The following is a 20,617-nucleotide window of genomic DNA, read 5'->3' on the forward strand; positions in this document are numbered from 1 at the left end:
TTTGTAATATAAATTTGATTCAAATATATTAAAACGGGTCTACCAAGCCCAAACACTTGTCAATCTCTTAATATTAATCCCTTTTTTTAAGGGGTAAGTACACCCCAGTAAAAGTCAGGAAAAAAATATATACACATTCATGAAAACATTTATAATTTTAATTATTAATATTTATAAAATTTCTCACTGGTTTATAATTTTTTTTAAGATGTGATTTTTTTTTTTTTAATATTAGTGTCTCTCTCTCGGTTACTTCTTGGGTTTATCATCTCTCTTTCTCAGTCATTTATTGGGGTTTTCTCCCTTGTTATTAATCTTTCTATTGGATGTTTAGTAGGAGAAATTATTTGGTGGTCTTGAAATATTACTCCACATCATTTATTGAAGAACAAATATCTAATTGTCTCATAAAAGAGAAAAAATAATGGTAAGTCCTGTTGTTTCAATCAATAAAAATCAAATTAAAACACTACATTAGCATATTCCAAGAACAAAAAATAATTTTCCCTTTAATTGACCTTGGAAGTGTACGTGTGCACAAATGGTGTACCATTTGTAATGTGTGTAAGCCTACCCAGCTGTACCCATGTGCCTATTTGGCACAACTTATAAGCAGCTTATTTATGCTTTTAGCATATATTAAGCTATTTTAGAGTGTTTGGCACAGCTTATCAAAACGACTTATAGCTTAAGTTAAGTTATTTTCAGCTTATTTTCCAAAGTAGCTCGGGGGGTGCTTAACAAATTCAACTTATGCGGGCTGCTGCTAAAGGGGGATTGAAATGACCTAAATGTCCCTCCTCAAATGTAACGTCCTCAAAATAAAATCGTAAATCATTCATTCATAATATCCATAGCCATATAAGAAACATTATATTTTCATTCATCAAAGTGTTCTTTACTAGAAGTATTACATGTTGACAACAAAAGTAAACGCCCTACGGGCTCACAACTTTCCAAGTCGACACTTGGTTACAACAAAAGAGAGTTCTAACTCTTAACATATTAAGCCCTTGGCTTGAATTTACACTTAACATCAAAATAAAAGCAAAATAACCAAAAGAGTCTTCAACTCTCAAAACCTTCCAAACTAAGACCTTGGAGGCAACATATCACCTGCACCTGAAAATGGTATCCCAAGAAGGGTGAGCCAAAACCCAGTAGAGATATACTGAACATAATATGAGAATTAACTAAAATATTAGAATTTGACAAATGTTTAACAATTCAAAACTATCTCATATCCTTTCCATAGTCAACCAAATTGACATTTATATTTCAATCCATTTCCATTATCTTTCCAATCAATTCATTGACATAGCTCACCCGTATCCAAACAGTGTGAAATGAGACTATAACTCAAACATCAACACTTCAATAACAAACATCATTCAACACTTCAATATTCTTGCCATTTTACGAAACTACATCCAAGGGAACCGACACCCGTATATAATAAGATTTCGGGACTTTCACCCTGAACACTCCGGCCAACTTAATTATCAATAGAGTCCATCCCCTATCTCCTCCCACATAATGAAGTACATCTCCTATCTCCTCTCAAACAATATACATATACAATATATTTAACAAGTTGTCATACACAATAACTAATCCATTCGCATATACAATGTTTTCATCCAACCGTCATATTCAATGACATATTCCAATTGATTAGTTCCAATTTACCTAATCATCATGCAGTGTCTACAACATTTATGGCTATCCTCCACTGATAGCCCAAAACAGTTATTTCTAAACAGGTAATAAATCCATCAAACAGATAATTTATTACATTTTCCATCGGTGAGTGATTTATCAATCCAACTACACTATTCAATCTCATATTTTTCTAATTTCATAATTTTCAACTCAATTTCACATTTCCACAATTCACCAAATTAATTATACAAATTAATTATTTAAATTTAATTAGGGCACTAACCCTCCTTTCTCAAATATTGAACCCAAGGCCCAATCCCACTCATATTCCACAATCAACCCCAATTTCAAATCTCTTATACATATTAAACTCAAATTGGAAAAACCCCTCTTTCACAATTACCCTTCTTAAACCCTAACTTTACCCAAACTTCTCAAATTCCACCATTTATACAAAATGGCTAAAATATATGTTAAACCTCATAAGAAGGAGTAGATTATCCCTGCCTCCAATTTAGAAGCTCAAAGGAGAAGAAGAGTGAAATCCAAGATGCTCCAAATCCCAACTTTTTCGGATCAAAACGAAGCCCACGCAAAGCTCTAACTTTTTTACAAAGGGACTAGGGTAGAGACACCCCAAGAACAAAGTGTATTTGTAGAGAGAGGGAGTGCTTAGAGAGAGAGAGAGTCGAAATTAGGGTTTTGGAGAAGAAAGGAGTGAAAAAGTGTATAAAAATCCTGCTGCTGTAATCTAATATACTCGAGGCTCGCTCGAGCGAATGAGTGGTTACTCGAGCGACTAGACACAAAGAACCTCGCTCGAGCGCAAGAAGCGTTGCTCGAGCGAACAATACGAAGCTTCAAGTCTGCACCCCAGAAGCACGCTCAAGCGTAGGAGTCCTCGCTTGAGCGAAGGAACTCAAAACATAGGGCTCGTTCGCTCGAGCACAAGAAGGCTCGCTCGAGCGAAGAATACCAACCTTCAGGTCAAAAAGAGACGCAGACACACACTCGAGCGCAAAAGTGCTCACTCAAGCGAAGAGACACACCAAACCAGACTCGCTCGAGCACAAGAACTCTCGCTCGAGCGAAGAAGCAAACACCCAAGCCTTGCTCGAGCGTAAAAAGCCTTGCTCGAGCGAAGAAGCCAAATTCTGGGCAACAACCATTAGTTCTAACTCACAACCAACCTGTTCCAAACTCGCCCAACATGTCCTAAAACTCAAATACAAATAATCAAAGGATGAAACGAGATACAGTCAACAACATACAACCAATAGACCCGAGTCCGGAATACAATAAATAAAAGGGAAAAAACTAGGATCCCTATATCAAATTCCAATATTACCAAATACCTCGTATATAAACCACACTCTTACATTGTTCACTCTGTGAGTGTGTGTGTGTGTGTGTGTGTGTGTGTGTGTGTGTGTGTGTGTGTGTGAGAGAGAGAGAGAGAGAGAGGGCGATTTTCGGCGAGGATGGCAATTTTCGGTGAAGGTCTTTAAGTTTCTAGCAAACGTCTCTATCTATCTATCTATCTATCTCTCTCTGTCTCTCTCTCTCGATCGATCGACCTTCCGCCATCGCGATCACAACTAAGGGGCAAAACCCTAACCATCGCGATCGATCTGAAACCCTAGAGCCGCCGGTGACAATTTGAAACCCTAGTGCCACCGGTGATGATCTGAACCAGAGCTCTCTCTCTCTCTCTCTCTCTCTTTCTTCGCGATCGAGGCAGATCTCTCTCTCTATTTCTTCGTGATCGTCCCCTATCCCCCCATCGTGATCAATGCAAAAGTGATCTAGGTAAAGCTCACTTTCCAGTGAACCAGAGCTCTCTCTCTCTCTCTCTCTCTCTCTCCGGCGCCGAAGCTAGGGTTTTCAGTGTTTTTTAATAATAATAATAATAATAACAAATAAATAAATAAATAAGCATTTTAATCCATTAATGAAATAAATTTTCTATTAATTGATACTAATTAATAATTTTAATATTAATTGATAATAAATTAAATTAATGAATATTAAAAAAATTGGTATATTCTGTAACAATTTTGTAATAATAAATTAAAAAAAATATTAATTGGTATTTGTAACAATTTTTAATAAATTAAAAAATATCAATTACTATTCATCTATTTATAAACCAAAATGAATATAATTTGAAAATTTTAATTGGTATTTCAACATTTGTCAAAATTTTCTCATGATCAATCTCACCATGCATGCACCACTTCTAATTTGAAAAAATAAACTATAAACTACAGAAAATAAAATAAAATGAAGAAAAAGAAAAAAATTAATATAACAAAAGAAAAAAAAAAGAAATAAGGAAAAAAGAGAATAAAAAACAATTAAGAGAAGAAAAAATAAAAAAGAAAGAAGAGAAAAGAAAATAAGGAGAAAAAGAAAAAAAATGAAGAAAAAGAAAAAAGGGCAAAACGGACATTACATAACAAAAAGTTATTTTACAACTCATTCAACCAAATACTACTATGCTAATTAAATCCATAATCTCACAGCTGCACCAAACGGGGTTAACAGCTTATGTTTAAAACTATAATCTATAATATGTTAAGTCATAATCTATAATCATTTTCCCACAGTTCTACCAAGCGGGGCTCTTATCATATTTCTTTATAGAAGGAAATATTTCATGTGGATGTTTTTAACACAATATTTTATTCTCATATTTTTTAACGCGAAGCAAGCTATATGGCTTAAAAGGGTTTTCTAAAAGAAAATAAATGTTTTGAAACTACCAAAAAAACAAATCAATTTTATTTTTGAAAATTCACCAACACATAAAAGTTAAGATTTGTCTGTAACCAAAAAGAAAAAAGAAAAAGAAAAAGAAAAAAAGAGGTTAAGATTAATCCATTTCTTTCATTTTTCATTTTTTAATTTTCATCAGTAAAAAAGTGTTAATATTCACTAAAGCCTTGTTTATTTGAATGACCTGGATAATGAGGGATTTGCAATCGAATGGATAGTTAGTTCTAGAACTATTTGACTAGATATAATGTGTATCCCTGTGTTTGTTTTATTATACAATTAAATGTTTGAAAATGACTATTCTTATAAAATTCATGTCTTGTTTGGGAAATTATAAAAAAATAATAATTGTTCAAAAGATCATTTTATCCTAATGAATTGTTTAAGTAATGACAATGCCAAATCTGATTTTTAAATTTTATTTTATTTTTTGATGAGATTTGTAACATGTTTTAAATTCTATTAAATATTTTTGTTAATCAAGAAAAAAAAAATATTTATCAACCCAAATGTAATACATAACACTAAAACCACATCAATCAAAGTGTAAAGAGTATTTTCAACTCACTAGGTATACAATGTTTGTTAGTCAAAATGCTTAGTATGATTTATTTTTTTCAACTTCAATGCACTAGGTATATGACTAGGCATATAGCGATCCCGGTTTTCCCTTCATTGTTTAATAGTACTCCGGACTTAGGTTCCGTGGAGTTGATTGTTGTAGATGTCTTGTTGTCATCCTTTAATTTCATATACTTGAGTTTTAGGATGTAATGGGCGTGTTTCGAACAGGTTGGTTGAGCTTTAGTCCCATTCCTTGTTGCCCAGATTTTTTGTGGTCCGCTCGAGCGGGTCCCTTTGCGCTCGAGCGGAGTTTACACACTTTCAGCATTTTGTGTCTCTACAAAACTTCTGCAGGTGCGTTTTTCACGCTCGAACGGAATTCCTTACGCTCGAGCGGGTCGCGCTGGAGCGGGCCTCTTGGTGCTCGAGCGGGTGTTCAATGTCTGTAAAAGTACTGGAGGGGTGTAATCTACGCTCGAGCGTCTTTTCTTTCGCGCTCGAGCGGGTCCAGTTTTTGTATCTGACGCTCGAGCGTCCTATTCTCCGCTCGAGCGGGTCATACGTATATCAGTAGACAGCAGCAGGTTTACACTTCACTTTTTCATCTCTTTCTTTTTCAAAACCCTAGATCTGAGTTCTCTCTCTCTCTACACACCTTCTCTCTAGGGTTCATCTCCTTTTAGTGTGTTTCTACCCTAAGCTCTTTGTATAAAAGATAGAGGGTGGTGTGAGCTTTGTTTTAATCTGAAAAATCTTGGATTTGGAGCACTTTGGATTTTGGTCATCTTCTCATTTGGGCTTCTAATTTCGAGGTAGGGATAACCTACTCCATCTTATGGGTTTTGTCTTTAATTTTGGTCATTTTGATTAGTTGGTAATATTGTGTAATTTGGGGAAAAGTTGGGGTTATTTTGTAATGTATAAAAGAAGGGGGTTCTCAAATATTGAGGCCCATATCTATGTGAAACATTGAGAAGATGGAATTATTGTAGTGTTATTGATGAAAATGAACCTTAGGGTTAATATTGAGGATTTGGAAAAAATGCCCTAATTATAATGAAAAATTAATTTGTATAATTAATTTGGGGAATTGTGAAATTGAGTTGAGAATAATGAAATTGGGAATTATGGGATTAAATGGTGTGGTTGGGTTAATTTATCACTCACCGATGAAAACGTTGATATTATATCTGTCTGTGCATTTATTTTCTGTTTAGAAATAACTGCTTTGAGCTATCGGTGGAGGATAGTCTTGAATGTTGTAGACAATGCATGATGATTAGGTGAACTAAAACTAATCGATTGAATGTGTCATCGAGTATGGCAGTTGGAATAATACATCAAATTTATGTATTGATTGACCTTGTATATGATATATGTTTATATACATTGTGTTGTGTGGGAGGAGATAGAGGATGTACTCCACGATTTAAGGGAAGATAGGGTATGGACTCTTAAACCGGACATTGTTTGGGAGGAGATAGGAGATGTACTCCATTGATACAGCAAATCAGTGTATCTATTGAAGTATTGATATAGCAAATCTGTATATCACATATGAAGTATGGAAGTGTTTTATTTGAGATTGATACAGCAATTATGTGTATCTAATGTAAAGTATGAAGAGTTTAATTTGAGCTGTTATCCCAATTGAAATGGAAGTACTGTTGATACGAGATATAATCTCATTTAAATTGTTTGGCCAGGTTCTGAGCCATAGTTATGAATTGAGAAATTGGATAAGAAATGGAAAGTGTAACGTAACATGGACATAATTGTCATGGAATTGTGTTGTGATGTAATTGGATTATAAGGGTTAAACATCTATCAAATGCTATTGTTTTAGTCATTGCTTATATTTGGTTTAGTATATCTCTACTGGGCTGTGGCTCACCCTATATGGGACATCATTTTCAAGTACAGGTAGCATGCCACCTCCAAGGACGTAGCTTGGGAGACTTAAGGCTGTTTAACTTTATTTTGTCATTCTTTTTGATGTATTACATGTATCTCAAGCCAAGGGCTTATTTTGTGTAGAATTAGTACTCTCCTTTTTGTAACCAAGTGTTGACTTGGAAAGTTGTAAGCCTATAGGGCATTTACTTTTGTTGTCAACATATAACACATTTTGTAATGAATACTCTGATGAAATGTAATTAAGCTTCTTTCTCTTATGTTTAAGCATGTCAAGAATCTATGGTTTATGGGTTTATTTTTAGGGCGTTACAAGGCATTTAGCTCAACTTATATTCACTAATTACATGCAGCTAGCCTTCAAAGCTAAACAAAATGTATTTAATCATTAGGATCATTTCTCTCCATCTTTGTTATTGATGTGACATTTTATAAAATTAATAGTGTTTGGATGAATAGCTAAAATAAAGAGTATGATTGGAGTATAAATATGAAACAGTTAATAAGTAAAATAAAATATATATTTTATAATAATATTTAAATAGATAAAATATCCATTAGCGTTGGAGATGCTATTAAGTACTAAAATTTGAGCTCAAATAGAGATGTGGCATATTGTGATCGAAAAATGAACACAAAGCATGTGATTGCTGTTGGATAGGTCAAATTCATATCAAACACCAACTTGGAACACCTAAAAAAGTTATATTTTGTTTTGAATTTTTTTTTTTTAAGTGTTTTCTTTTTTAAAAAAAAAAATTCTGAAATTTTTTTTATTTTCCTGTCCTTTTTGTGTAATGTAATTTTTTTGACAGATTCTAAAAAAAAAAATTGAAAAAAGCCAAAATAAGTATAAAAAAAAAGTCCACTATTTTTTTCTTATTTTTGTCTTTTTTGATTTTTTTTTTTTAATTATTTTTTGGTTCATCTAGTCAAGTTAAATCTAGAAATATAAATTTTTTTAAAAAAAATTTAAAAAAAGTTCACTAAAGACTAAACAATTATATTGCATCTATTTTTAAAAACTTTAAAAATATAAAGTATTTTTACAATTATTAAAAATATAAAATACTTAAGAGTTCTTTTTTTGACTAGTATAAAAGCAAACTTTAATTTTTAACTGTTGTATACTACATACAAATTATAAAAATATTCTTTTTATAGACTTTTAAATATGGGAGAATCACATGTAGGTGAGAGAAGAAAAAAAATAACACATGGGAGGTTCAAGTGACACAGGCACCCCATAGCCTTTCATTTGCACCCCATCACATATACACTTGTATCCTCCATATATTGGTAATTTTTTTCTCTTTTTCCCACCTGCATATAGTTTCCCTTTAAATATCTCAATAGTTGCTCTATCCCCAACTCCCTTTAATTGGTTCTTTTTTGGAGGAATTACATATAGGGAAAAAAAAATTTACAAACAAATGAGGTGCAAGTGTCACTAACACCTCCATGGTTGGTAATTTTTTTTTTCTTTCTCCTACCGTAATTCTCCCTTCTTTTTTCTTTGTGGTGTAGCTTTCATCCCACGTGGCCCAATCAATTGTTGCCATTTAGGATACAAACAATGATGTAAAGTAAAAAGGTAAAATTAAATTTGTCCTCTTGAGATGTAAGTTTGGAGCAATTTACCTCTTTATAGCTTAAATATAGACATAAATTTTCCATATAATTTTAGACTAAAATACAATGCTTATGTTTTCCATCCATAGTTCTAAATATCGGCCGATACGCTACGTATCGGCCGATACGTATCGGAAAAATGGGGTACCGCGACGGATACAGGCCGATATACCACTGAGATTGAAAATCACAGGAGTATCGGCCGAGTCCCGGTACGTATCGGCCTGTAAGCGTTACACAAGCCGTTACACAAGCCGCGACGGGCCGATACTCACCGGTTCGGACCGGTACGGGAAAGAAAAAATTGAAATACCTTTGAAATGATTTTTAAAATTTCACCACCGCGACACCCGATTCCCGATACGTACCGATCGATACTACCGATACCGATACTCCGCGATCGATACCGTTACGTTACCCGATACCGCGATTTAGAACCTTGTTTCCATCCAAATTGACGAAAGGTGCACTACAAAGGCCAAAATTGAGAGTAGACTTGTGTTTATAGAAAAAATTAAAGTAAAATGAAAATTAAAAAGACATTTTTACCCCCCACCTTCTCCAACTATCTCCATCTTAACCAACCCAAATCCAAACCATAACCTTAACACTTACGCTCTCCCCACATCCTCCAGCCAACCTATCTCCCTCCTCAGGCTCTGCTGTAGTCCCTTCTTCCTTCTTCAACCACCGTCGTTTGCCTCCAACTACCACCGCCGACCCCCTCTTTCCTTCTTGACCACTGTCGCAACTACCTTTCTAGTTTTAAACTCAATTTCTAACCACAATCGCGGTTCTCATACTAATAAAATACAAAGCATACAAAATCAAAGATATTTCAATGCAAGACTTTGGAATTCATTCCATCTCTTGCCAAAACCAAAGAAACGCATCAGCAGGATTTGCTCTATTTATATATTTGATATGCGTATGTATATACAGTGTATATCATGAATTTATAATAAATAATTAAAAATTTAGTGTTAGTTTGGGATGGATTTGCTTTGTTTATATATATATATATATATATGATGTGCATATGTATATATATAATGTATATATCATGGATTTAGAATAAATAATTAGAAATTTAGTGTTAGTATGGGATTTCATTTAATTAATGTTTTGTTTCTTTTCAGAATTACTCATATTTCTCTTCAACTTCTCAACTACCCCATTGAATATTTTATGATAACAAATTCTTAATGAATCTATATTCTAGCCAAGGATCTTGTTATCGAGTGACATATAGTCGCGCCTTAGAGTACAGTGAATAGAAGGTCTGGAGTTCAAGTTGATGAATCAGCAACGGCCTCTTTAATTTGTAACCTAACATACTAACATTCTATTTTTAACCACCAAAAAAAAAAAAAAAAAAATCTCTATATCCTAAAAAGTTAATACTCGTTTTCTTTGCAAAAAATAAATAATAAGTAACATCTTTCAGATTCCATCATGTGTGAACCAAAACTTTTTATAAATTCTAAATTTTTAATTTATTTTCAATCTAAACTAATTATTTATTTTCATTAAAAACAATTGACTGAAAAAAAAAAAAAAAGAAAGATATTTTAGTCATTAAACACCATACACGTCAGATGGAGAGTCCTGAAGAGATTGCTTTACTCATATTACTCTAACTATATTTTCTGTAACAAGTTCTGTAGTTGGTTCGGTCTATAGAATTATTGTAAGAAAACCCCCCATGAGGGCTGGAAAGAAATTAAACAAAATAAACAAATAAATAAAACCAAAATTCAAGTCATTGCCTTAGGCTGAGCAGTCGCTCTGTTTTCATAAATTTCAATGCCAAGCATCCAACAAGAGGATTTGCATTAAATATTTGTTATTATCAGTATAAATTATTTATTCAAAAAAAAAAAAAAACACTTCCACAAAAATACAGCGAAGGAAGTATCGCTCTATACATGAACATATTGACGGCATATGAACAAAGATTTTAAACCTGAAACTTATTTAGGGTTACATATGCTTATCTGCCACTAGACGAACCTTATTCAAAGACTCCTTGAATGCTTGCCAAGCAGCCATGTAATGATCTTGAGATCTCATCCCTTCCTCAACAACTTGTACTGCTTTTTTACACAAGTGATCATACCACTGAACCGGATTAGTTATATCGATGCTATTGGATCCAAGATCAAGTACATACAAACGCTCCATATCCTTTCTCCATCGCGGCAGAATGTACTGTACTGGGATTTCCTCAACACCATTGTAAGTAAGAACACACAATGCATGTCGGCATAGATAACCTTCGAAGTTGAAGCAACTACAAATTCAGCGAACTTCTAATCCCGCTTTCTCATAACTTCGAAATTTTTGATTCCTCTTAGATTACCATCTTCCTCCCTTTCTTTGACCATGTACGTGACAATCGGCCCATTGGCATGAATTTGTGTTATGCTCAAACAAGAAGCCATCATATCCACTTCCTCTTGGAACTTTAAGAACAATTCTTTTGTATACACTTTTGAGAGCTGTGATTCATATGGGCATCTTGTTTTTAACATGGGAATGGACTCTTTTGACTCAAAATCATCTAGAGATTCCTTTTCATACTTTTTTTGCAGAACTAATTCATACATGTCAAAAAATTCTTTCAAAGAGGTTTCTTTATGGACATACCCATCAAAAAATAGGTTCGTCAACGCACCTGGTTGAGAAGCAAACATTCCGGCAAAAACTGTCTCTTTCGAGTAAACTGGAGCCCATCGCTCTCGATCTTCATATAAAGTTTGAAGCCAATTGTGATCCTTAATTCCAAAACGCTGGATCATATCCTCCCAAGCTATTTCAAATTCATCCACTTTGACAGAGTTGTGAACAATTCTACCCAATACAGTCCGGAATTCTTCAGATTCCCGTAGTTGCCCCGAATTCTCGAGAATGCTTTGCATGGCAAGTGACAAACAAAGACGATGGTGAACCCTAGGAAAAACCTCTGCAATTGCAGTTTGCAATGCCTTACACTGGTCTGTGAGGATGGTTTGAGGAGGACGTCCCAACATGCATGTTAGCCATGTCCTCAATAACCAAACATGTGTTTCTAGGGTTTCATCTGCAGGCAGACCACGACCAAGCAAAATTGACTGGTCATGGTGATTTACTCCGACAAAAGACACAAGAGGAACCTCATATTTGCTTGACATGCATGTCGTGTCAAGTGCAACGACATCACCAAAATACCCATATGCAGCCCTAGACCTAGGTTCAATCCAAAACACGTGCCTCAAATGGCCTTCATCGTTGATATCCATCACATAGAAAAAGTTAGGATTTGTTAGCTGCATACTACAAAAATAATTGTGAATAACTTGTGCATCTCCTTTTTTGAGCTTCAAGCGCTTGGACTCATCAACATGGTTACTGACTTCTCTTTCACTCGAGCTACCATAACCTGCAGTATCTACGACCGGGGTTTTGTCCAACTTGATTGTTCATACTTCGACGTCAATAGATGGCTCCAACTTTCTTTTGGCTCCAGCATCCATCTTCTTGTGTGACTTGGAGTTTTGAGCCCTTTCAGTATCGAATAAATGGTTGTGTTCAAGCTTAACTTCATCGACTCTCCACCTATTGGATTCCACCAACCTCAATCTTATCATTGCCAGACAACCAGTTCTAGTTTCCTTCCTTCGAGTGCTTGCCTCTTTTATAGTTTTGAAACCCTCACAATTACAACAGAGTACCGCACCACGCTTCTCTTTGCTGTTACGTTTTGTCCATGAAGATTTGACCCTGATGGCAAATGCCAGCTCCTTGGCATAGCAGTTATAATAATTATAAGCATCATCATATGACTCAAACTCCAACCCCACAACTGGTGGATGATAATCCTCTCCACCATTTTGATCAATTGTTGCATCAGTCTCCTCCATCCTCATGATAATTGCTTTCAATCTCGAGCATTCGATCACTATTGTTTTCATTGTGGTTGCTTTCTATCCTAAGCACTTGATCATTGCTTCCAAATTCAAGCACATGATCACCATCTTTCTGAAGTAGCAGAATAAGAAGAACCAACAACACTCACTGTTAGTGATCAACAACATCACCAAATAGAACATGAACAGCAAGAATAAAAATAATCATTAACAACAACTCAACAAGAAAAGTAGCAAACCAAAAAAACAAGATATATGATGGAAAAGATAATGCCAATCAAGTATGTTTTACCAAATGTTTTTTCTTTTCTTTTCCTTTTTTCCCATTGAGGAATGTCTTTGAATCTTTTTTAGCCAAGAACTTGACTGGCTGAGCGAGCATCAGTGGACTCCAAGCAAGAAATATTTATCTTGTTATAGAATCTAGTAAATGAAACTGAAATTGGTTGTAATTTGTCATTGACAATCATGTATGATTTAACAAAGCAGAATTACTACTTTCCCATATATACTCCTAGACTAGTGACATGTTGATAGTCATCACTTTCACCAAACGTTCTTGGCATGTTATCAAAATGAAGGAATGTTTTTGGTAGTTAAAAATAACAGTTTGAACTCTAGAACTTCATTAATTCTTGCTTGAACGCTCTTTTATCTGACTCTTTGAAACCTTGAATATATCAGCTCTGTGCCATTCTTGTGAATCTGACTGATCTAGCACACACCCAGATATCTCATCTAAATTCCTATCAGCCATTTTCTCCGCTGATCCAGTCCAGTGTTTTTAAAGGCTCAAGGCGCACTAAGGCGCCGAAGGTCTCTTGGAGCCTAGGCGCAAGGCGCAAGGCGAGGCGCGGGCTTTATTGAAGTAAGGCGCACAGTATTCGTAAAAAATAGAAAAATTAATATAGACTAATCATTCGTAGTACTATTACAATTTTTTAAAAAATAAAAAGTAATCAAGATTCAAGACAAAATATAGAATAATTCTCAAAGCCATGAAAGTGCATATTACATAACATTTCAATTTTCAAAGATCAAATAATCCACATTCAATAAAATAAAAACATAAACACTAAACATCTAAAACATAAATATCCAACAAATACTAATATATGTCTTAACACTTAAAAACATCAATATCAAAAGAAAGGGTAGGTTAGGTCGATGTCAGTCAATCATCATCCTCAACATCAATCGCAAGCAAACTATCATCTTCTTCTCCATCAGTTGATTTGTATCCCTCAACATCTTCCTCCTCTGTGTCATCTGAGCCCGCTTCCTCTTCATCTATTAATTGAAGTGGAGTCAATGTTGATGATTTAGATATCCTCGGTTGTGCCTTTGAGCGTGAATTTGTTGCTCTACTTGCATGGCTACTTTCTTCTACTCCAGAAGCTCTAGCAACAATGGCCCACGTCAAGCCATCATCATCATCAAACACAGGCTCATTATCTTCATCTGATTCTCCATCCATCCTCCCAAGCAACCACTCATTGCTTTCATCAATATTTTGCAAAGATATGGGATCAAGAGTGTTGCGCATGCCATACCTAAATCTCAATGTTCTATTGTATTTGACATACACTAAATCATTGAGACGTTGTTGTTCCAATCTATTTCTTTTCTTGCTATGAAGCTGCAATTATTAAAAAGATATTAAATTCTATATAATGAGAATAAAAAATATTTGAATTGAACAAAAAATTAGTTAGAATGTTAAATACTCACATGTTCGAATACACTCCAATTTCGTTCACAACCCGATAAACTACATGTTAGGCTAAGGACTTTTATGGCAAAAGTTTGCAAGTTTGGAGTATAAGAACCATATGATGCCCATCAATCAGCTGCGATAATCCACTAGTTAGAAATAATTGTTACCAAGTATTGAGTTTTACTAAAAGTATTACTAAAAATAAACTCTATGAGTCTATAATATATTACCTGGTGCTCTTGTATTTCTTTGCCTAATCGCAACAGACTTGCCAAAAAGACTCTCAGCCTTCATATAAATACTCATCTCATTAGTGATCAAATCTTGAACAGTGGCATCCGGGACCAACCTTTGCATGCATTCATAAAACCCATTCATCACCTCATGATCTCTTTGCACCTCTAACGCTTTTGGGTAAAAGAATTCTGGGTTAAGAAAATGTGCAGCTGCATGTAAAGGTCGATGCAATTGAACATCCATCTTTTGTCAATGATTTCGAAAATTTCATTATACTTCTCTTCTTTATGATCAAATGAACCTATCCATTGCCTCATAAATGTATCCCATGGGAGGTTTCTTCTCGGTATCAACCAATCTAAGCACTTTGACAAGAGGACCCGAGACCTTAAGGGCAAACACAACAGTATTCCAAAATGAAGGCATCAACAAAGTTTGTGCCATTCTTTTACCTTGTGGCTCCTTTGCCCATTTGCTTAAGGTCCAGTCTTCGGAGGTGACCATCTTTCTCAAATTGTTTTTTTGTTGATGCATCCTAGACAAAGTCAAAAAGGCGGTTGCAAATCTAGTTTTTGCAGGCCTGATCAAATTCTTCAAATTTGTAAAGTGCCTCATCATGTTTAGCAACGTAGGCCGATTGTAAATGTAGCCATGTACTGCAATACCCCTTTCAAATGTCTTTTTCAGTCTAGGTATCTTGAAAATGTCTTCTAACATCAAGTCCAAACAATGAGCAGCACATGGTGTCCAATACAAGTGTTCATACTTAGCTTCCAAAAACCTCCCTATAATGTAACAATAATGAAGAATTATTATTTTCAAGTTTTTAAATTTTAAATACAAAACAAACTATGAGTAAACAATTTTGATGTAAGAAATGAAGAAATATTCTTACCCGCCAACACATTAGCTGCAGCACTATCAGTGATAACTTGCACCACATTCTCTTTTCCAACTTTCTCCACAAACTTGTCTAGTAATTCAAATAGCTTTTGCCCATCCTTTGAATAGCTAGAAGCATCAACCGACTCAACAAACATGGTTCCTCTTGGACAATTAACTAAAAAGTTAATCAATGTCCTTCCTCTCTTATCAGTCCAACCATCTGCCATTATGGAACACCCGTATTTTGCACAATCCTCTTTATGATACTTCATCAAATCTTCAGTATGTTTCACTTCTTTTTTGAGTTGGGTAACCCGCACTTCATCGTATATCGGTGGCTTCATACCAGGACCATATTGGCCAATGGCTTCAATCATTGGTCCAAAACTCTCATAATTTACTGCATTAAAAGGGATGCCAGCATCATACATCCACCTTGCAAATCTTTGTAGTGCCCGACCTCTCATTTCTTTTTTATAAGGGTCATTTGCATCAATTTTGGTTTGTTTCCCTTTTGCTTGGTCTTTTCGATTTTTCACCACTGATTCAGGATTGGGTGTGAAGTAAACACCCATAGGCCCTTTTCTCTTTGGCGTTTTTGATTTGGATTTGGATTTGGATGAACCTTGGCTACTACTTGTCAACTTGCGGTGTTGATTGACATTGATCTCAACGACATCATCATCTTCATCTTCATCTTCCATGTCCATGTCATCGAAATCAGGCAACATGTTCATTTCTTCTTTTTGTGTCTTTTTTTTGGACAAGAACTCTCTAATCTCTTCTCTTACATGAGAAGGACACTTCGGGCAAGCAGTGGCATTCCTATAACCTTCCGCAAGGTGTTGTTTCACCCAATAAACACCTCCATTTGATACTTTACCACAAAAATTACACTCAAACTTGTTTAAATTATTCTCCTCCACCAAATGGGCATATTGCCACGCCGGATCTTTTCTATTACTTTCCGATGTCATTTTTTACTTAGTACTTGCTACACAACACAAAAAATAAATAACAAAAAAATAATTTCAGTATAATGAATGTAATGCATGTTATGTGATGAATTAATTAATGTATGTAATGTATGAATCAATTTTCTATTTTTTTAATTAATGATGAATTAATTAATTAATGTACATTACATTCCATTACATTCATTCTTATGTTACATTTAATTTTCTTGTAATGTATGTAATGTATGAATTAATTAATGTTATGAATCAATTTTCTATTTTTTTAATTAAAGGTGAATAATGAATTAATTAATTTCAGTATAATGATGAATCAATTTCAGTATAATCATAATGAATGTAATATATCTATTTTTTTATTTATGTATTTATGTATGAATTAATTAATTTATTTATTTGTTTATGTAATAATCAGGGTTATGAAAGTCAAATAATTGAAAAAAAATTATTTATTTATTTATCATAATCAATTAATTTATTTATTTATTTATGAATTAATTTATTTATTTATTTATTTATCATAATCAATTTTAGGCTTCCTATTTTTTTTCAGACTCAACTCAAATAATTGGAAAAAAAATAAAAAATTAAAAAATTAAAGCAAAACAGTTGAAAAAAAAATAAAAGAAAAAAAAATAAATAAAAGCAAAATAGTTGAAAAAAAAATAAAAGAAAAAAAATAAATAAATAAAAGCAAAACAGTTCAAAAAAAAAATAAAAGAAAAAAAAAATTAAATCACTCGAGATCGAAGACGAAGAAGAAGGGGAAGGGGAGAACCTGCGATCGAAGACGAATCACAGAGCTGAAGTCGATCGAAGTTGAAACCTGCGAAGTTGATCGAAGTAGAACCTGCGAATCGAACCTGCGAACCCTAATCGAACCTGCGAAGTTGATCGAAGTTGATCGTAGTCGCAGAGGAAGAGGAAGACAGGAAGAGGCGACTTCGATTAGGGTTATCTGAGCCCTATTTGGCTCATATGGTCCATGAGTCGTAATCCTCTATGATTACGAGGCCTTTGATTAGGTCGATTAGGTTCATCTGAGTCGTTAGATGGGATCTACAACTTGAACACACAGTCGCGCATAGGCAATCGCCTTGTGCCTCTCGCGCCTTGATCCAGTCGCGTCTAAGGCGCTCGCCTGGATGAAGTCGCCTCGCCTGGTACCTCGACAGGCGCAGATGGTGCGCCTCGCCTCGCCCTGCGCCTAGGCGCGCCTTTGACAACACTGATCCAGTCATCCAGCATATCCATTTCTTTGCTGCTTCATCCATTTTCCATTCAGCATATCTACTCTTCCAGTAATTCTGTTTTCCAATTTGAACTTGTGAGTCTGCATCACTAAGACTGCCAGTCAGTTAATTCAAGTAATTTAATCCACATTCACTAGAACGAGTCTCATAAATTCACTAGCTCTGCTGAGTCAAAGGCAACACTTGATACACTAATCCATAACCTAAGTCACATTTCAAATTTAATTTGAAAAAGCTTGACATCCCAAACATAAGGTTCACATTTTCATTCTGAATGAACTGAACATTAATTGACTGGATTACAACAGTTTGCGTAGAGCTAAGAAGCACGGATACTTCTAAAAAGATGACGTATCCGTGTCGTGTCCATGTTGGACACCGACGCCCTTTGGACACTTTCTCGACACGTGTCCGATACTCTTCAAAACGTGTCCTATTTTTTAATATTTTTTAAAGACCCAGACACTCTGTGAACACTTGGAGACACACGTGTATATCTCTTAAACACACGTGTCTATTGATTAAACACATGTGAAACTAATTATAAGTTTCAACAAAATTACTTAAGATACAATAATAAAACAAAAACCATATAAATTTGTAAGGATTAGTGTCATATTGCATTTTTTATTAATTTTGAATGATATATTCATATATATAACATATAGTAAATATATAAAATTATATATTTCATACGTGTCCCCCACGTGTCGTGTTTTTTTTTTTTTTGTTGAAAGTTAACGTGTCGGCATGTCCGTATTGTATCCATGTCATGTCACGTGTCCGTGTCCATACTTCTTAGGCGTGGAGACCTCTTGTCCAAGTCAGACTTGCACAAGCATTACTGTCTTATGATAATACCAGGTTAACTCCAAGATGGCCAAAATTATATATATCTACATATAAACTTGTCAACAAAAAATTTGTCGCCAAAATAAATCATGCAAATTTCAGTAAAATCATCCTACTTGTCAAAAATTATATATTATGTTCCAAATGCATATAAGTAATAATCAGAAGATAGAAACAAATCCATCCATAGTACAAATCTTCTGCTAGAATTTGTTCCTTATCAATTAATTTCCCACACATCTTGAATAAAGTATATAACATAGTGAACTTTGGTTGTTAACCAGATTGAAGTTACCTGCGGAGTACTAAAACTCCTCACAATTCATGTGTTAGAGCCCATATAGTAGACAAAATAACAAACCACAATTGTCGTTGGTGAAAATTGTATGATTACAACTTGTGATGAATCATTACACAAAGTTTTTGTCTGAAGCCTCCACCACGTTTACGTTAAGTACACACCAAAAAAAGTAATTATTAATAAGTCGATGGGCACAAAACCAACCACACAACATAGGTAGAACAATTTGAGTGTAATTGTATATTTTATAATGGACCTCAGACCCCACCATCTGACATGTATGGTTAGGATTCTTTTACGTGGTTGGTTTTATGTCTATAGTCTTGTTGAGGAGTTTTATTTGACAAAATTTCTTTCTTTTAGCATATTCTCAAATCTAATATGCTTCCCCTCCCCAAACTTTATAGAATACAACAACAACATTTTATATATCACACGTCATATGTATTATTATTAATTAACATCATTGAACTCAAAGTTAAAGGTTCAAACTAGGTCTTACATTCAATGCCCTATGTTATAAACTAGGCATAGCATTCTCCAATTTCATTTCCACATATCAGTGCTTGAAACTTATTATAAATTAAAAGCATAAGCCAAAAGCATCCCTCATCCAGCTTTTAGAAGTCAACTTTTTTCAACTTATTTAAACTATTTCCGCCTAATAAGCTATACGCAGAAGTTGCACCAAACGGGTCTAGCAAAACTCCATACTAAAAAATGTTTAAAACAACTTAGATAAGCTCCACCAAACAACCCCATTATCCTACAATTCTTCATAAGCTGCCTACATATTTTTGAGAATTTGTCCCGTAATTCGAATATATGAGCCCAATTATCCATGATCCTCATTAAGATGTATTCTCGTACTTTATCAAGCCCAGCTAAGAAACCACAGGAACAGAAAATAAAGGTTAAAGATTGAAAATTATGAGTTTTCAACTGGACTTGGTCGATATTAAATCAATTAGGCCGGTCAAATTTAGTTTGTTTCAGTACATTTGAACTCTCAGTACCAATTTTTTCTCTTTTTATTTTCTTCTTCTAATTCCGGATGGGGACTTGACAGCAGAAACTGAAGTCCTGCAATTCGTCAATTTTCTCAGGAAACAAACAGAGGGTTCTTTGCGTGTGGATTATCAACTCAAATGGTGAAAAAAATGGAATCTTTGAAAAGCTAAAACAGAGAGTAGAGAAATTAGAAGAAGAAAAAGAAGAGAATTGGGAGGACTTACGGTGATGTCGAGATCTGGGGTAGGCGATAAGGGCTCGTCCGTGGGAGAAAAGCCGCCGGACATGGTTGCGGAGAGGCGTTTTGACGGCGGGGTTGTGTCGCAGTCTAGTTTTACCCTAACCCCACCCCCACGCCCACCAGCTCTTCCGCCTCTTTGTGACGTAAATGACAACCGGGGCTGTGCGGTGGGCCTTGTTTGTTGGTGGTGGCTCGAGCTCGGTCCTTTATTTATTTATTTATTTATTTTTATGTACTCGTTTTGAGAAGAGTAATTTTTTAGATTTTTTTATTATTTTAATTTGATTTAAAAAGTTATTTTTGAGATAAATTTTGATTTTTTTAATTATTTATAATTGATGTGATGATTGTTGTGAGAAAAAAATTAAAATAATTATGGTTTGAATGTGACATTTTATTAAATGAAAAATTAGTTTAAGGTCTCTCTCTCATTTTTAGTAATGGAAGAGATCTACAATATTATTTTGTGATATCTAAGGTCCCTTAACCCCACACCCATATATCATAGAGAAATTTGACTGTTTCAAATCAAATCTCATTTCCCTCTCTCTACCTTTCCTATTTCATCTCTCATTCTCTCTCTAAATCCAAACCTCACTTTACTCTTTTACATGGTTGCTGCCTCTGCCTTCACCTCCACCTCCACCACCGTGATCAACCTCCCAGAAGTAATCTTCTCAAACATAAT

At 34.6% G+C, this 20,617-nt stretch overlaps 1 long non-coding RNA gene and 1 pseudogene across 2 annotated transcripts; both read right to left on the minus strand.

Annotated features, from left to right (window-relative positions):
* Window positions 1-10,351: 10,351 nt before the first annotated feature.
* On the minus strand, window positions 10,352-20,107 carry LOC145789465 (protein FAR1-RELATED SEQUENCE 8-like; annotated as a pseudogene). The gene is made up of 2 exons (XR_014327441.1): window positions 19,913-20,107; window positions 10,352-12,570 (listed from the first exon to the last, which is right to left on the minus strand). The product of XR_014327441.1 is annotated as a protein FAR1-RELATED SEQUENCE 8-like (transcript).
* Window positions 15,110-15,616, minus strand: LOC145823417 (uncharacterized). Its single transcript, XR_014365705.1, has 2 exons — window positions 15,308-15,616; window positions 15,110-15,197 (listed from the first exon to the last, which is right to left on the minus strand). It is a non-coding gene; the product is annotated as an uncharacterized LOC145823417 (long non-coding RNA).
* Window positions 20,108-20,617: the final 510 nt, after the last annotated feature.

This window comes from Camellia sinensis, chromosome 4 (assembly GCF_055761805.1).
Source record: "Camellia sinensis isolate YWXY chromosome 4, ASM5576180v1, whole genome shotgun sequence".
In the NCBI taxonomy this organism is placed as follows: Eukaryota; Viridiplantae; Streptophyta; class Magnoliopsida; order Ericales; family Theaceae; genus Camellia; species Camellia sinensis.